Raw genomic sequence first — 19,817 nt, 5'->3', positions numbered from 1 at the left:
CCTACCCCCAGTTCTTTCTGTTTTGAAAGAGATGTCTCGGAATCCAAGTATTTCCCATCAAAACAATCACTAAATAGGTAACAGGGTACTTGTGCAGGATTTTCTTTGCTTCTTTCTATGGATATCATCTGATCTCTGATGGCATCACATCCATACATTGTGCCTGCCATTCTGGTCATAGCCGGGCACCTGTGCTAACGTTACCCTCTACCTCCCCTGGCTGTGAAAGGGGGTAATTTCTGTGCTGTTCATTCCAAATCTATAACATCCTGACTGCGTGATTCCCAGCCACATTTCGGGAGAACATTCTGCACTTTAGTTATAGGGAAAGGGGGGAGTGTGGGAGAATGGGCACCTGCGAACATTTAATGTATGTCAAGCATTGTGCCAAACACTCCGTGATTATTGTCTCATTCGGTTTTCACCAAACCTTGGAGATTGGAATTGTGATCCATGTTTTAAATACAAAGGAAACTGGGGCCCCAAAAGTCTAATAAAATTGCCATGTCTCAAACTAGTAAGTGGTGATGGTAAATCAAAACACAGGTCAGTATAAAGACAGCCACTGGCCACTTGGTCACCCCATCCTTCTGAAATAGCCAATTAATAAAACAGCTGAGTTAGGACCAAGGATCCAAGGCAGTTTGTGTTGGGCCAATTCCATCCTTCCTTATTCTTGTTTCCATTCTGGAAGGGAGAAGGGGTAGGTTCAGATAATGAACTGTGCTCCTTAAAAAAAAAAAAATTTAATTAGCACACTTTGAATCTCATCTAACTAATACATTTGGGTGCTGATATTGCAAAGTATGCTTTCTCTATTTAATCATTCCTTGCTCCAGTGCTACAGTACTTGCTGGCCCCAAGCAGTTTTTCTCCTTGGTTTCCTTAGTTCATGGAAAGCTAAAACTACATTTCCCAGATGCCCTTGCAGCTGGCAATCAGGCTGAGATTTAGAATCCACCAATCAGAGGCTTTGACACCTATGTGAGGCTTGATTAGGAATTGGCTCCTGGGGAAAGAGGCGGGATATCAAGGCACCCATTTTGTCTGCAAGGATTATGACCAATGTGGCACAATTTTGGATCTTGAAGATGAGGTGGGGCTTCTCGATTCACCAGGTTTTCTGACCTTGGGAAAGGCAACCTTCTGACCATGGGAAAGTGGACCCTGGGCAGTCCACTTCTGTAGTGAGGCTTTGGAATTCATTCCAGAATGCCCAGACTGAAGCCTACTTCTCCAGCCAACCTCATGATTCAGAGGTATTCTTCCTTATACCTATTAAATTTCTTCCCAATCATCTGGAGGGGATTCTGTTATCTGCAAAAGGAATGGTGACTGGTGCTTATGGTTAAGCCAATGCCCAAACTCAGGTTTTATTGACTCCAAGGAAAAAGTAAAACACTTTACATAATGGAAAAATTTAAAGACATAGGATCATATAATTTTTTTAAAAGACCTTAAAGTTATAAACATCTGGACTCAAATCTCAACTCTGCTACTTGGGCACATGGCTAAGGATTAATAATATGGTAGTAAGGTTATGTAGAGGTTTTGAAAATGAGTCATATAGTTTAATGCAGGCAAGTTTGGAGGTCAAAATTATGCAAAGGGGATATAAATATTGACATGAGCTAGGTACATGGTCTTAGTGATGATAAAACGGCAAAGGCGACCTTCCATATGCCCTAGGAAATGCTTTTATAATAATTATGATGGAAATAGGAAGAGCTATAGTGGTATAAATATCGAAACAAAAAGGATAAGGCTTCAAGGACATGCAGATATAACTGGAAGCTGTTGCAGCCTGTCTCCAAGGCTGCTGCTGACTTGTTGGGGCTTTATCCGTTTGTCTAAGCTCATCCCAGCTGCTGTAACAAATAGCACACACTGGAGGGCTTATGAACAACAGAAACCTATTTCTCATGATTCTGGACGCTGGAAGTCTGAGATCAGGGGGCAACATAGTCGGATGAGAGGCCTCTTCCAGGCTGCAGACCTCTTGCAGTGGTAGAAGGGGTGGGAGAGCCCCCTAGGGTCTCTTTTATGTGAGAAATAAGGAAGATGATTCATTTTCAGAAATCCCAAATAAAAGCTGTGCTGTCCAATTAACAGTAGGTATACAATGGATTGGAAATACATATGAACCTCCCTTCCACCACACACACAAAGGACCTAAACCCTTAGACACTTCACTTCCTGGTTCTTCTTCCCCTCTCCGTTTCACAGGCTTATTTTTGCAGGCTTTGCAATGAGCAGGTGCCAAAGAACAAAGGGAGGAGGGACTGAAAGTCTCTGCATCATCTCAGGGAATGTACATTCATTCCAGTCAGACTACTTTTTGCCTTACAAGGGCAAAGGCGATGTCTGGCTAAGGCTGTAATCTCTAGTACTTAGCCAACGAGGAACCAGGGGAGGGACTTGCCTCTGTAGTACTCAGCCAATGAGAAACCAGGCATTGAATGAAACCAGGACTTGAATGCTAGGAGATAAATTGTCTGCTGTAACTTCCCTGGGTAAGCCTGTCGGTCAGACACCCACTCGCTCTTGCAAGAACGTTGGTTAAAGCCTCCCTTCCCTGTGCTCTGAGTCTCTACATCCCTCCTTTGATTGGGTTGATGGACTTCTTCCTCACATTTTATCAGGGCACTAATCCCATTTGCAAGGGCTCCATTCTCCTGACCTCATCACCCCGCAAAGGTCTCACCTCCTAATTATAAGCTTTAGGCTTTCGGTACATGGATTTGGTGGAAATGGATACAAACATTGAGACCATAGCACCATTTTCGTGGGGAGAGGATGTAGTTCCAGAGGCAGTGCCCTAAAAGCAGCTGAAGCAGGTGCAGGCCCAGCCCCAAGACAGGAGGTGGGGAGAGCTCAGCAGCCTCTAGGGGGCTCCATGCTGCGCATCAATCTTCCAGCAAACAGAGTAACGTGCACTAGGAGAAATTCCTCCTGGGGAATTTTCCAGTAAGATCAAATCAGAACACTCATGCACATGAGAGCTGTTCAAAAAATTGAAGATGGTCCATTTCATCATTAAAATTTGCTTCTTTTTCCTAAAACTTTTACAATTCCTTTAAGAGCTTCCTAAGTGATGGCCTATCTAGAAATGTCTCCACTTTTCTACTCTCTAGATGCTTTCCACGTCTAGTTTTTTTTTTCTCAAAACGGAGTCTTGTGAGTTTTCCTAAAGCACACAATCACATTCCTCTTAATCCTCCCTCCCCCACCCAGGAGAAAGAATTTCAGCCCCGTCCAAGCAGTGTACTTTCCAGCTTTATTCTGTTCTTCATCCTCTTCCTCCAGTGCTCCCTGGTCTCTGAAATGATTCTTAGCCCCCAGTTCCAAGGACAGATTTGTCCATAAGACAAGTAACCATTTGGCTTCTCTGAATCCTGAAAATTTATCTCCATCTGCACGATAACATTTCTTGCGGGGTTGCTGGAGGGGAATGTGAGGTAACCTGTAACACGTGCCTAGACCATCTCTCTTTAAGATGATTCTTAGCTCTCATCCAAGCCATTTCCTTCTCTTTCTGGACATAAAGCTCTATTTCATTTCTCAGCCCCCCCTGTAGTTAGATATCGCCATGAGTCTGAGTTCTAGCTGTTGGAGTATTTGCAGAAGCAGGAGAGTTATTTCCACGCCTTCCTCACAGTCAAACACTGAAGATGGGAGAGAGGCCGTTATCCCAGGTGCCGGATGCCGATACAGGAGGACCTTGCCAACATAAACCCTCGTCCAGAATTGTTACATGGGGAAGAGTACTATGTTAAGCAATTGAAACATCTGATTCCTTTTGTTTGGCTAGACTTCTCTGCCCTAATACCAGTTGTTTCTGTCAAGCAAAATAACAGGATACAAAATTTGGATTTGCACAAAGAAATTTAAAGGATCTGGCAAAAAGACAAATATAAATACATAAATGCATTTCTCCTTTTTTTCTTAGATTATAACAAAGTTGATTTTATTTTCAGAATTCAGAGTTTTTTTAATGTTAAAAAGTCAGTTAACAAACAGAATGTATTTTAGGGGCGCCTGGGTGGCTCAGTCGGTTGAGTGTCCGACTTCCGCTCAGGTCCATGATCTCATGGTTCGTGGGTTCGAGCCCCACGTCGGGCTCTGTGCCGACAGCTCAGAGCCTGGAGCCTGCTTTGGATTCTGTGTCTCCCTCGCTCTCTGCCCCTGCCCCACTCATGCTCTGTCTCTCTCTGCCTCTCAAAAATAAAGAAACATAATAAAAAAAAATTTAAAACAGAATATATTTTATTAGAAAAAATGACAAGGGAAAATTATATAATCATTTCCAGAGATGTAGAAAAAGCCTTTTTTTCTTTATACAGTAAAAGCTGTATAAAATACAGCATCCATTTACATTATAATAAAGATACACTTGGCATACCAGCAATAGAAGAGAACTTTCTTTTTTTATTGTTATTTTTTTAATTTTTAAAATTTACTTATTGTTTAACTTACATCCAAATTAGTTAGCATATAGTGCAATAATGATTTCGGGAGTAGATTCCTTAATGCCCCTTCCCCATTGAGCCATCCCCCCTCCCACAACCCTCGAGGAACCCTCTCTTTGTTCTCCATATTTAAGAGTCTCTTCTGTTTTGTCCCCCTCCCTGTGTTTATATTATGTTTGTTTCCCTTCCCTTATGTTCATCTGTTTTGTATCTTAAGTTCTTCATATGAATTAAGTCATATGATATTTGTCTTTCTCTGCCTGATGCATTTCTTCTTTTTAAAAAAGAGCTTCTGAAAGAGAATTGTCTAAAGCAAAATAGTAGCAATGTACTATGGCTTTAGAGCATATGTAAAATAAAATGCATGACAAAACTAGAACAATGCAATAGATTGAATTGATATTGTTGCACGGCTATGAGGTCATAACACCTTACATGAAGTGGTATATCCTTGTTTAAAGGTAGGCTGTGGCGAATTACAGATACAGATTGAAATCCTAAGGTAACCATGCAAAAGTGAAAAGCACATATAGAATGTGCTGATAGTAGAGATAAAACAAAATCACAAATACATCCAATTAATCCAAAAACAGGCAGAAAAGATAAGAAAGAACAAACAACAGATGAAGCAAATGGAAAACAACTAACAAGATGATGTATTTAAGCCCCAAGATGTAAATAATTATACCAAATGTAAACTCTCCAAAACAACAGGTTAAAGGCAGATATTGTCAGTTTGGATAGCAAAAAGAAGGACCAAACTATATAATAATCTATTTTTTAAAAACAACACAAACACACACAACAGCAAACACTAAATATAAATATACACATAGGTCACCAGGAGAACATGGAAAAAAATTTACATCGCCAACGCTCATTAAAGCAGGATGTTGCAGAGGCATTAATATTATACGTATAAAACTTGAGAACAAGGAATTGTGCTAAGAATAAAGAGGGACACTACAAGATGATAAAAGAGTTGTTTTCCAAGAGGACATAATACACCTAATTTTATATCCATCTACTGACACGGCTTCAAAATACATGAAGCAAAACCAATAGCCGTAAAATTAAAAAAAAAAAATAGACAAATCCACAATCATTAGAGATTTCAATACTCGTCTCTCAATTAATCAGAAGAACAAAACTGAGAAATTCAATAAGCACATAAAAGAACTGAACACATTGTCAACCAGCTTGATCTATTTGAGATTCATAGAACATCCAGCAACAAACCCAGTTTTTTTCTTCCTAGTGCACAAGAATCATTCTGCGAGATAGACCATATTCTGGAGGGGGGACATGGAATTGTCAGGGTAAGACTGTGAGGGATAAATTGTATGTTCTCTGGCCACATGGATTTAAACAAGAAACTGACAGGTATTTGGGAGTAAAACCCTCAAAGATTTGGAAATTGAACAACACACTTGCAAATAATAAAAAACAGTTTAAATCGAGTGGAAATGAAAATGTGACATAGTAAAACGTGGATACAGCTGTGCAGGGTTTAAAGAGACATGTGTAGCATTAAACGTTGATATTAGAAAGGAACAAAGTTCTCAGATCAGTGATCCAAGCTTCCACATTAAGAAATGAAAAAAAAGCAATTGAAACCACATCAAGCAAAAGAAAGGAAAAAGAGCAGAAATCAATGAAATTGTAAAAAGAAGAAAATAGAAAATCAATGGGAAAAAATGGTTCCTGGAAAAGATCAATAAAAATGATAAACCACTAGCTAGACCGAATAACGATGGAGGAGAGAAGACACAAGTTGCCAATATCAGGAATGAAAGAGGGCACAGCTCTATAGATTCTCTAGACATTGCCAGGATAATAAGAAATATGCACAAAGTTATATCATATGTTCAAAAATCTAGGTGAAATAGACAAAGTCCTTAAAAGACATAAACTACAAAAGGTCAATCGAAAAAAAACCAGGTTACTGAATAGCCCTTTATCTGTTAAAATAATTGAATTTACAGTTAACGGTGTCTATACAATTTAAAGAACTATTCAAAATCAATAATCCAAATACATGTTTGCAGAATTTAGAAGAAGAATGGCAGATTAAACACAAAGAGAATGGGCAAAAGGAAATGATCAACGCAAGAATACAATTCATGAGACAGAAAACAAATTTCCCATAGATAAAAGCCAACAAAGCACAGGGTTGGTTCTGTGAAAAGTCCAATAGAATCCCAACGCCCCTAGAAAGAATGACTTAAGAGATAGAATACAAGGAGATATTGAGAATGATAAAACAAGACAGCATTCTAAGTCCTATAGCCATTAAAAATACATAATAAATAATTAACATCTGCATTTGAAAATGCAGATAAAATGAAAGAATTCCTATAAAATACATCTTCTCAAAAACTGAAACAAGGTGAAATAGTGTCTGAGTAATCATATATGTTAAAAACAACAAATATGTACACGTAAGTATCTTCAGGAATAGATGGCCAGACTGTAAATCTTTCCACGCATTTGAAAGAAGAAACGACACGAGTGACATGCTTCTTTCTTCCTCCTCAGAAAATAGGAAAGTAATGAAAATTCTCTGGCTTGCTTGATGAAGCCACAACATAATTTTGATATGGAAACTTAAGAAGGAAGTAATAAAATTGAAAACTATTGACTAATCTCCCTCACAGATGCAAATGCAAAAATCTTAAAATATTAATATATAATGGATAGGTAATGGATATAAAATAAAATGCACATAAAATACTTTTCAATCAAGTTGAGCTTATTTTATAACTGTAAAAGTGGGGACACCTGGGTGGCTCAGTCGGTTAAGCATCAGACTTCGGCTCAGGTCATGATCTCACGGTTCGTGCATTCAAGCCCTGCATAGGCTCTGTGCTGACAGCTCAGAACCTGGAGCCTGCTTCGGATTCTGTGTCTCTCTCTCTGCCCCCCCCCCCACCCCCCCGCTCGTGCCCTGTCTCTCTCTCAAAAATAAACATTAAAATCTTTTAGATAAAAAATAAAAATGTAAAAGTGGCTTCATAATTGCAACTTGACCAATATAACCTACAATATTAACAGAATAATGGAGATCCATCGTATGATTATCACAGTAGATGGAAAGATGTCATCTTATTAATGTCAATATCACTTCATGATGTAGAAGAAAAACTCTTCGCAAAGAATAGAAGCAAACTTCCTTAATAGGTATATCCCTATAGACACTACTGTAGCCAGTACAATAAAACCCAATATTTAAGAAGAAGATATATGGATTGAAATGAAAGAAACCAAGTATTAGTATTTACAGATGCTATCATTGCAAAAGTAGAAAACATAATAAAGTTGACCAGTCATCTTTTAGGATTAATAAATGAAGTTAGAACATCGTTGGATGCAGACAAAATACAAAACGCATTTGCCATTTCTATATTCCATCATGTATTTTTAAATGCCATTTAAAATCACATGAGAATGTCACACATCTAAGAGTAAATCTAATAAAAGACATCCAAGACCTATATTCACAATACTACAAAACACAATGAGAAAAATTAAATAAACCCTAGATGAGAGGGGAGATGCATCCCAAAAGATTGAAAGAATCACTATCGTAAGTAGTTCAATTTTATCCAAACTGAACCATAGATTTATGGTTATTCTAATCAAATACCAAAGGTTTTTAAAACAGGAATTGAGAAACTGATTGAAATATACATGGCGTTACAGAGTGCCAACAAAAGCCAAGGCTAACTTAGACAAGGACAGGACTGGATGGCACTGGCAGATAATAAGACTTATTTTTTTAATGTTTATTTATTTTTGAGAGAGAGACAGAGCACGAGTGGGGGAGGGGCAGAGAGAGAGGGAGACACAGAATCCAAAGCAGGCTCCAGGCCCTGGGCTCTCAGCACAGAGCTCCACGCGGGGCTCGAACTCACAAACTGTGAGATCACGACATGAGCCAAAGTCAGACGCTTAACCGACTGAACCACCCAGGCGCCCCAATAATAAGGCTTATTATAGAGCTACAATACCTATAACATTGTGGAATTGGTATACGTGTAAACCACAGAGCAGAACAGGGACAGAAACTGAGTTACATATGTATGATTCCTTAATTCATGAAAAAGGTAACACTCCCCAGACAATGGGGAAAGGATTTTTCATTAAATGTGCTGTCGATGGATACACACACAAAAAAATGAATTCTGATTTCCTCCTCATGACTGGTATAAATCTCTTTAAGACAAATTAAAAAGTTCTCTGTGAGACCAGAAACAGCCACGCTGTTGGAAAGAGACCATAAATTATGTTCACGATGCTGGGCTAGAGTTCTCACATAGGACACAATGAAAGAAAGCCATTACACAGAAGTTTAACAAAACATCCTTAATCAAAAGACACTAAGAGGATGAAAAGACAAACCTTGGGATGGGTATAAACTATCCTACCAAAAGCGTATGCAGCAAATAGAATGCTCCATGAAGTCAATGAGAAAAAAAAAAAAAATGTCAACACAAGTATTAGAGGCACAAAACACAAGTGAGAACATAAAAGTCACCTGTACGTACGCGGAAAGATGCTGAACACCATTGGCCATCTGAGAAATGAAAATTCAAACCATGATGAGATTTCGTTTCCCAGTCACCTAATGTCTACAATTGGAAACTAATGACAATATCAAGCATTGGTGAAGCAATGGAGTAACTGGGCTCTATAAATACCAGTAGAAAGAGTGAAATTAGTACAACCACCTTGGAAAACCATTGACAGTATCTCCCAAACCTGAACACACGCCTACCTTTCCCCAGCCACTCCACCCCTCGCATGTACCTACGGAAATGTACACATATGTGAGCCAAAATACATAAAGGGTGTACAGTCTTAATATTCAAAATATTACATTCTTATTGTTCACCAATATTTTTGCTGTTCAAAAGTGGGAAAAATCTCAACATCAATCTAAAATTAAATGGCTAACGTGGATGGAACCGCAAGGTATTATGCTGAGTGAAGTAAGTCAGAGAAGGACAAATATCATGTTTTTACTCACATGTGGATCTTGAGAAACTTAACAGAAGACCGTGGGGGAAGGGAAGGGGAAAAAATAGCTACAAACAGAGAAGGAGGGAGGCAAACCACAAGAGACTTAAATACAGAGAACAAACTGAAGGTGGAATGGGGGGGTGGGGGAGAGGGGTAATGGGTGACGGGCATGGAGGAGGGCACCTGTTGGGATGAGCGCTGGCTGTTGTATGGAAACCAATTTGACAATAACTTATATTCACAAAAGAAAAAAAAAATAAAATAAGACATTAAATGGCTAAGTAAAATTGCCATATAATCATGCGGTAGAATAGAGTGACAATGACTGCTTTTTCCAAAAAAAATACAAAATGAAGATGAAATTCACAAACACAATGCTGAATTAAGGAAGCCAGACACAAAGGAGAAATAAAGTCCACTTCCATTTATGTGAAGTATCGTATCAAGCAAAGCTAATTCATGGTGGCAGACTTCAGAACAGTGACTGCCCTGGGAGGGCATAGTTACAAAAAGGGGCAAGAGTGTCTATTGTGTTTCAAGATCTGGGTTTAGTCTATGGCTGTACAAATTTTAAAAACAAAACAAAACACAAAAACCACAAAACAACTGTAAAATTTATTGAACCACTCACTCGTGACTTGTGTACCGTTTTGTACGTCCGATACTACTTGAAAACACTTTGGTGACCCTCAAGCAGCTTTCCAGGGTGAGCAACACAGAATTTGGAGCCGAAAGGGCCTAACTTTGAATTTTTACCCTTTGTCTTCAATGTTGTGACTTTGGGCAAGTCATTTATTTAGTCTCCAAACCCGTATCTCATCAGTACAGAGGGTCTGACAATAATACTCATATCATAGAAACATTATCAGGATTAGATCAAGTAATATATTTTATGTGCATGGTATTTAACACAGTGCCTGACACCAAATATACCCCCCAAACGTTCAATGTAATTGTCAACGCCTGTTAACTCATTATGACAGCATCTGACATGTGGTAAGCACTCAATGGTAACAGCCATCATTACATTAATATTAACAAAACTGACATAGACACCATTTTAGCCCAATGCCTATCACATATTATTTACCCTTTAAAGGGTTTCTGCACGAATATTCAAGAGTGACATGAAAATTCCAAAGGCAAGCAGGCTGGCTTCTCCTTGGTCCTGAAGCGGGTAATTGTGCCAGATCTCCGGGTTCTCCCCGAGATTGTATAGGAAACGTGAGAACAGCTCTCTGGCAGTCATCCCTGAAGTATGGGGACCGTGTTGGTAATAACTAAGAGTTGCAATTAGAGGAATTTCCTCACAGTGCCTCCGGGTGCCATCACCCTGGTTTCACTACAAGAGTCTTTAGCCATTTTCAATCTGTGCCTCATTAGACAGTTAGCAACGTGTGCATCCTATGGAGACATTTGCAAAATAAACTTTGTAGAGAGGTCCTCCTTCTCTCTCCCCAGCTCTCCCACTCCGCAAGTGTCTGTTCTGCAGATTGGGGGGGGGACACCAAAGAGTGCTCTGGGACAGAGCCATCCCTCGTCGGCGCCATCCCACATGATTTCTTTCCCTCAGGTTATGTGTGAGCAAACACCACTAGAGGTGTTTGCTGTTTTGTCCCACCCTAAAGCCCTTAGCTCTCATGGCATCTGCTCGCTTTTTCGTAAACTGACCGGGCATCTGGGTGACCCACAAATGCTGCACCTGGAGGGGACCACTTTATTCCCAGACAGAAGAGACGTAAGGGAATCCCAGGGCTGCCCGCATGGACTTGGTTGTGGCCGCTACATACCTTGGTTTGCTCTTCTGGAAAATGGGAAAATAAAAACTGCTCTCTGGCCAGCTTTGAGGGTTAGATGAAACCCGGAGCCATCATCAGCTTTGCATTTCTCCTTCCCCACGTTTGGACCCCAGGGATTTCCTCAGCCAGAGCCTCACCCCTGTCCAGCCGTACCAGACCCCAAGATACTTCCCCAAATAAACTCCCCAGCGGTTGCCCTTCACATCTTTGCTCAACAGACGACCCCGCGCACAGACCCCACGTGCTCTTTCCTTCCAGATGTGTCCACGGGGACAAAACACTGCTTTCTAGGACAAGCTTTTTATCCCGGTTAGAATTAACTTCACCTGAGCCCGGTGGTTCTCAGGCTGGGGTGACGCCCCACCCTGCTCCTGGGCCATCTAGCGATATCTGGAGACATTTTTGGTTGCCACGACTGGGGCATGCTGTCTTGCGGGTCAAGGCCAGTGCTCCTGCTGACATCCTCTGTAATGTAGGACATTCCCACACAGAAAGAAGGATCTAGCCCAGGATCTAGCCCAGCATGTCAAGTTTCTCAGAGTGCTGAGGTCAAGATGCTCTGTCTGAATCGTCATCTGAGACTTAATCAGAGGCTACGTGTCACCCCACCCCTTCTTTATCAGAGTGGCTTCCTATCCATCCTTCTCAACAATGACTAGTGAGTTCCCAAGGAGGGAAGGAGCTTTCGGCTGGTGTAAGTGAAGTCTTTTGGTGGCAATCCAAGGCTGGGCCAGCTTGAGTTGCCTATTTCCCAGCTGGATTCATCTGCCCAGTTTATTAAGGACGCGTATCCTAGGTGGCTACCAACAAAGAATTACAGGATGTTCAATGGAACAATTAGGCTGATTGGTATTCGCTGACATCAGAGAGAAAGAGAAAGGCCTGAGGAATGTCTCAGCAATCACCTATTCTACCATGAAGAGAACTTGAAAGCCATGGGCCATTTTGAACCATTTTAAACATCTGCTTTTAGCCCTTCAGACAGATGTTATATGTTGCCCTTTTGTGAACAGAAAGCCCTAGTGATGAGTGTCACTGTAGCTTTTATAGACCTTTGAAAGCATCATGATGGAGGCTAGGGTTTGAAATCCCATGAACGAGTCTGCAAAGTGCCTCTGCTTTCCATTTTTCTCTCAAATTTTCTGCTTCACCAGTGAAATGCCATCCAAAAGGCCACAAGGAACTCTGCTCTCTGGCATGGGGCCCCGAATTGTGTCTTTTGTCCTTACGTGGTGCAGAGGACACAGGTCTTTGTTGTCTCTCGGCTGATGGTATTACTTTCAAAGAAAAAGCAAATACTACCCCTGAAGACATATGCCTGGGAGACGCTGGTATTTTTGCTGTGGCAAATGTGGGAATCATGGCATGAATGTTAGCCTGCTCAAAGGGATCCACGGAAGGTTTGGAAGTCTCCCTGTCACACGATATTTAAAAACGTACATCCATAGGCTCGCCACCAGAGACTCAGACTGAACTGGGGAGGGGTGGGTATTAGGATTTTTAAAAGCTTCCAGATGAGGCTAATGTACTATCACGTTAAGAACCACTTAGTTGGGGAAAAGGACATTCTTCATTGGGCCTAATTGCTTGATGAGTGGGGGGAAGCTATGGGCTCCCGATGGATATTCATGGAGGCCAAGAAGGTGTCTATATCAGGCTGGTGACTCACCTTCCAGGAGTCTGGGCACCTCTGCAGAAAAGGTGAAGCAGTTGGTTAAGTGTCTCCTTCCCGAGGACTAGGCTTAGGCCTGAGAAGAGCACCCGGCCTGATTCTGCCAGCAGGGGAGGGAAGGTAAGGCCCCATGGCCTCACCTAGCAATAGGCAGGAGGCCATCAGCCGGCTGGAGCACTGGGAGATGCCCCCAGAGAAGCCAGGAACGCAATGCCCTTCAAACTGACAGTCTCTAAGTATTCGTTTAACATTTATTTAATCGGGGTCTGGAGTGACTCATTTGCAATTAATGCAAAATGTAGGCATGACAATGTGTTTATTTGGTTTGAACTTTTTATTGCTGTGATAGCATTCAGTGAGAAGAAAAATCATTTAGGAGAAAGCGGGAGTTTTCGTTTTGCCTTTTGTTTTGAATCGTTTTAATTTCAAACTATGGCAGGAAAGACACCAAATTATATTAAACAGTAGGCTCTGCGGATATTGGGAGCCCCTTATGGACTATTAGCGCTTTTAGACCAAAGCCACGGGAAAGGGTTTCCAGCTGTAGGGCGGGCCCTCTCTTTGAAGGACACATTTTTTAAACGCGGTGAACTCTGCCCTCTCGTGGAGAAAAGTCTCATTGCAGGGACTCACGTTCATTCCACAGATCTTAGCGATGAGTCTCGTTTCAGAGCCACCGCTTTTGAGGAGAAAGCGAGCAAGGGGCTTAGTTTCCCCTCAACACGTCCTGGGGGACCCATTGTGGGTCTTCTCCATGCTGTGTCCTGTCCTAGATGCCTTGGGTAGAGATCATAAAGATGGAGAAGACCTTGGTTTTATGGTTGGAGGAGAGAGACAGTGGACATTTTTTAAAAAAATCTATATTTATAAATGGGCGAAGGCCTTGAATGACATTTTTCCAAAGAAGACATACAGATGGTCAACAGGCGCCTGAAAACGTGCTCCGCATCACTGAGCCTCAGGGAAATGCAAATCAAGCCACAGTGAGGTATCACCCCACACCTGTCAGGATGGCTATTTCCAAAAAGACAAACGCTAACAAGTGCTGATGAGGGTGTGGAGAAAAGGAAATCCCCCTGCACTGTTGGTGGGAATGAAAATCGGTGCAGCCACTGTGGAAAACAGTGTGGACGTTCCCCCAAGAAATTGAAACGAGAACGATCATACGACCCAGCAACCCCCACTGCTGGGTATATATCCAAAGGAAACAAAATCACTCTCTGAAAGAGAGATCCTACGCCCATGTTCATTGCAGCATTGTTTACAACAGCCAAGATACGGAAGCAACCTAAGTGTCCATCAGTGGAGGAACGGATAAAGAAACTGTGGTGTATATACATATCAAGGAACATTGTTCAGCTTTCAAAAAAGAGGTCCATCATTTGCAAAACACGAATAGAACTGGGGGGTGTTATGCAAAGTGAAATAAGTCAAACAGGAAAGATAAGTACAGCATGGTATCACTTATATGTAGAATCTAAAAAAAAAAAAAAAAAATCAAACTCGTAGAAACATGGGCCAGAAAAGTGGTTGCCAGGGGCTAGGGGTTGGGGGAAATAGGGAGATCGGTAAGAGAATACAAAGTTGCAGTTAGAAGTTTTCACCCCCCAAAATACATAAATATGTGAGGCGATGGAAGTGATCATTAAATGATGGGGAAAGTTTTTCACATTGTATCTGCACATCAGATCATCATGTTGTACACTTTAAATAGCTTCTAACCTTTTTTGCAGTGTTTTATTTATTTTTGAGAGCAAGCAGGGGAGGGGCAAAGAGAGAGGGGGACAGAGGATCTGAAGAGGGCTCTGGGCTGACAGCAGCGAGCCCAATGTGGGGCTCGAACTTAGGAACCCTGAGATCATGCCCCGAGCTGAGGTCAGACGTTCAACTGATTGAGTCACCCAGGTGCCCCTAAATAGCTTATAATTTTGTCATTTACACCTCAATAAAGCTGAAAGAATCCGTATGATGGTCAGTGCTGGCAGCGAATAACCCCAGGGGACAGGGGATGACCTTATGGTGGTCAAGGAGGCTTCTCAGAAAAGGTGAAGCCAAGCTAGAATCCGAATGGCAGAGGAGACCCACACGGAGGCCCTGCCTTCTGGGCAAAGGCCCTGAGGTCGGGATGGTTTGGGTGTGTTCAGTGAGGCTGTATCACGGAGAGGAAGGGGAGGGAAGGGGGCAGGAGCCACAGCGCTGAGCAAGGACCCACAATGCCAGGATATTTAGTCCAGCTAAACTGTAAGAGCATTTTAGGATCTTAAGGAGGAAGGCATATCACGTGCCGGTCTCAGCTTATCCATAACCAGTGTTGTGGCTGGACCGGCCCTTGTGGTTCATAGTATGATTGCAAGCAGCTCTCTGCAACAATCGTCCGAAACTTTGGGGGGAAAAGAGAAGAAGTTTACTACTCACAGGTCCTGGAGCGCACAGGGTACACCTGGGGCCACTGAGCGACGTCGCAGGCAGAGAGAAAGCACGAGCTGGGGGCCAAAGGGTTCTGCTTCTATTGGGGCCAAGGGTGAGCGCTTAGGGTTTCAAGGGCTCCCTCCTTGTTGATGAATTGAAAACCTAAGGGTGGGAACTTAGAACAAAGGGAGAGAGAGAAAAAAGCAGGCGGCCCAAAGTGGTCAGGTCCGGAAATCAACCAAGACACCTAAAACAGGGAAGGGAGGGTTGGCGCCTTCACCTGGTCTCGTGGCCGGCAACGTGGCCATTGGAGACGGACAGCACTGGAGTGGCTGCCGGGAAATCATGCTTAAGGCAGGCACCTGCGTTACAGAAAAGGCACCCCAGCTGTCAGGCGGCACTGCAGGGTAGCCTGCCAAGCCTTGACTTTGCTTTGGGAGAGCAGGCGGTAGGCGGGGAAAGGCGGAGAGAGAAGGGGAACTTGCAGGGATCCCACGATGGTGGGCGCTCGAATGGGAGTGGGGCCACGAACAGTGAGAAGCGGTCCCGTGTGGGGCGCGTGGCGATGGAAGGAAGCATCGGCAGGACTTAGGGAAGGGGTGAGCGCGGGCCGGTGAGGAAGGAGAAGGTACGGAGGGCGACGCCTGACTTTAGACTCGAGCATGCAGCCCGTGGTGGTTCCATGTACCTCATCGGTGAGCCCTGCACGGGGGAGGGGGGCCACGCTGAGGACGGAGACCCCAAATTCTGACGGAAGAATGGAGAGTAGAAGCAAAATGAATACGGACAAGGGTCACTGTTGTACTAAATGTTTACTACTTACGGTTCAGCTAAATAACGTGTTCTGAGTAGCCCGCATCTCAGGAGAACGCGTCCACCTGTCTGCAGTCATTCATATTGGCCTCATTTTCTAACCAAGGCCGCTTCCTGCCGATGACAGGCCAGAGGATGTGTTCTCAGCAGGTCTGTCTTCTTAGGGAGCTGGACCCTTCCTCTCCCCGGGCAGAGGCGGCAATCAGAGAAGGGACACGCAGAGCTTACGCAGGGGCCTCATGCTTCCTGTCTCTGGGGCTTGATCAGCATCATCCTGCAGGTGCGTCCATTCAGTTAGACACCAGATCTCTTACGTCTTTTTAAATTCGTTTTGCCACATGCGCTGGCAGGAACAGCAGAACGCCTAGTGGTTTCTAGGCTATAAGCAGGACAAACGGCCAGCTCATAAAATTAAGAACGTGTGTTAGGGTAAGCTTTGGTTTTCCTTCTTCAGCTTCTTTTTTAAGTGGTAACAAAGGAGGCACTGGTAGAATCTGTGTAAGAGACGAGGGAGGACTTTTTCTTTAATGTTCCGGATGTAGAAATCTCTCGCCCTCCTATCCCAGACTGGGTTTAGGCCCTCGTCATCCATGGTGGCGATGCTCATTGCTTCAAGAGTGGCAGGTTGTTTTAGATTCCCAAGACTGCTTTTTTTTTTTTTTTTTTTTTACTGCTCCATGAGGCCTTGCCTCGCAAACCCCAACCAAAGAATCGTGGCAGGGAAAACACCAGTGGGTGATGATATCAGACCTACCTACGTCGCCTTAAACAAGTCCCCTAGCCTCTGGGGTCATATTTCCTCCAACTACAAAACGGGAGCAGCCATAATGTGATGTTTCTACAAGAAGGGGAAGAAAGCACTCAGCCCTGAGGCAGCCCCGTCCACCAGGAAATCCCGACACCGGAGGAGAAAGAATAGTCACTCGCCCATCTTGGTGGCCCTCCTGAGCCGTGTGGCTTTTGGCGAGTTGCCTCTCCGCTTTGCAGATCCTTGATCTATAAATGGACATAAGACAGAACGTGGGATAGCATGTGGCGGAGTGCCCGCGGTGTTCATTCTGGGTGGGTAGTAGTTTCCTATGCTCTATAACAAATCCCAGAAATGTAGGGACTTAAAATGACACACGCTTCTTTTCTCATGGTTTCCATGGATAAGGGTTGTGGGCGTGGCTTCACAAGCATCTCTGCAATCATGCTGTTGGGCGGACCGTGTTCTCCTTTGGAGCCCATAACCCTCTTCCAAGTTCACGGATCACTGGCAGAATTCAGCTTTTTGTGGTCGCAGGACCGAGGTCCCTGCTTTCCTGATGGTCGTCAGCCAGGGACCGCTCTCAGCTCCTGCAGGGATCCCAAGACCTCCATCATTTTCAACAACATCCTTGGATATGGAGAGCTCCAACTGTGTGTTCCAGATAAAGCCGGTCCTTCAGACGGACCCGCAGGGCCCTTTTCCTTCTGACCTGCTTTCCTCCTGGGAAGATCCCCTGCCCCAGAGCACCAGAGGTGGGGACGAGGACATGTTTTTCCCCGAGGGACAACCCTGCTGTATGAGTGGGCAGTGTGTGCGTGTGGGCGGAGGTAGGGGCATCGGGGCAGCCCCTGCGCTTCCTGTCTTGCCCTTTCTGGCATGCGGCCTTCACACTACGAGCGAGCTGGGATGACGCAAGGTGGCCTCAGCATCCTCGGGCATCCAAGCCTGGAGCTGCCACTCTGCCAGTGGGGGCTGGGCGGGACAAGAAGGACCCGGTCCACCCAGCTGCACCTGCCTGGAATAGAGTTTCTGCGTCATGAACCCGAGGGAATAGAGACCAAAAAAAAAAAAAAAAACCAAAATGCCGGCAGCCTGCCCTCCATATTCCTGGCTGCACATGCCCAGGAAAGAGCTTCTGTAACAAGGAGCTGGGTGGAGGCAGCAAATTAGACTGTGTCTCAAAGGCCACAGACGACCACTGTTCTTCCTGAGGTTTAGCACATTTTCCTGAAGGGGTTCTTCTCCATTTCTCTACTCCCTTAGGACAATTTCCAGAAACTTTTGACCCAGAAGCCCTTTACATTCCCCTGAGTTTAGATGAACTTGAGGCAGACTTCCCGACTCTGGGTCTCTGACCTCCCTTTTCTTAAGTCATTTTCTTTGAAAAACCTGCAATTATCAATTCCGTCTCTGCTCCTTTGAGATGTGTGTCTTCTTAAAAACGTTTTGCCAGCTTCGCAGTCCAGGAAAGTCTTTCTCGGGACCTGGGAACTTCTCTTTAAGATTCAATCATCGGAAAAGACAGCAGAGTTTAGGAGCCTCTGTGGACAGCTCACTCCAAGCGGTACAACTACCTCGGATCCTAACACAGGGGAGAACTTACTTTCCTTTGGACAAAGCCAGTGAGTAAACGCAGAGGCCCCACCGTCTCTGTCCTAGTGTCCCTTCATCTAGGCTCTGGGCTCTCTCCCCTGTGCAGTACCCTGGAAGGAAGGCTCACTTGCCTGTTCAACTTGGCCCAGGGCAGTTTTTGCTTTGACACTTTGAATGCTTGTGCTCTGTCTGATGTTTACCTGTTATAGAAGTGTTGTGCTGGGGAGACTGTCCCCTGAGACTCTTCTGCCCGTCTCGGCCCCTTAGGCACAATCTGTACACTAGACTGAGGCAAGTCCCAGGGTCGTATGCCCCCTCTACGCCCTCGATGCCCGTCCCCAAAGCAGACTCCTGGCACAGGGTGGGTGAGTGCAGAATAGGAACACTTAGGAAGCTCCACGGTCCAGGCCCTGAGCCCGGTTCTAGAGACTTAACAATGAGCAAAAGAGGCAGAGTTCAGAGCTGGCTGCGTCAGGTCAGGTCTTGTAAGAAGTGTAGCTTTTGCCCTAAAAGTGGTAAGGAACCATGGAAGGGTATAAGACCAGAGGCAACATATCACATTTGTATTTTTATTTTATTTTTTAAGTCTATTTTTTTTATGTTTATTTCTGAGAGAGACAGAGCATGAGTGGGGGAGGGGCAGAGAGAGAGGGAGACAGAATCAGAAGCAGGCTCCAGGCTCTGAGCTGTCAGCACAGAGCCCGACGCGGGGCTCGAACTCACAAACCATGATGAGATCATGACCTGAGCCGAAGTCGGTCGCTCAACGGACTGAGCCACCCAGGCGCCCCTATTTTTTTTTTTAAGAGAGAAAGAGAAAGTGTCAGCAGGGGAGGGGCAGAGAGAGATCCCAAGCAGGGTCACACTGTCAGTGCGGAGCCCAGCTCAGGGCTCAAACCCACGAACTGTGAGCTCGTGACCTGAGCCGGAATCAAGAGTCGGACGCTTAACTGTCTGAGCCACCCAGGTGCCCCCACATCTGTATTTTTAAAAGCTGAATCTGTGAAATGAGCTTTCTACAAATGCAAGGGCTGATTTTTTTTCCCTATGGGCTCTGAGCCCAATAGGCACTTTCAATTACTCTGACTCCTTTCTAATTATCGTCCCTCCCTTCGGGAGGACAGGCCACTGGGGGCCCCGTTGGCACGAGTGACTGGACATGGGCATGAAGAAGAGAACACGGCCCAGAGCCTTTTCCATTTAATTTACTGGAAAATACCAATTAATTCATTGGAAAATATATTATTGGAAGGATTTAAGATAATATGAAAGCAGAAAGCAAATATTGA

The sequence above is a fragment of the Acinonyx jubatus genome, chromosome F2 (genome assembly GCF_027475565.1).
Source record: "Acinonyx jubatus isolate Ajub_Pintada_27869175 chromosome F2, VMU_Ajub_asm_v1.0, whole genome shotgun sequence".
Taxonomy (NCBI): domain Eukaryota; kingdom Metazoa; phylum Chordata; class Mammalia; order Carnivora; family Felidae; genus Acinonyx; species Acinonyx jubatus.
Note: the sequence above shows the minus strand (reverse complement) of the source record.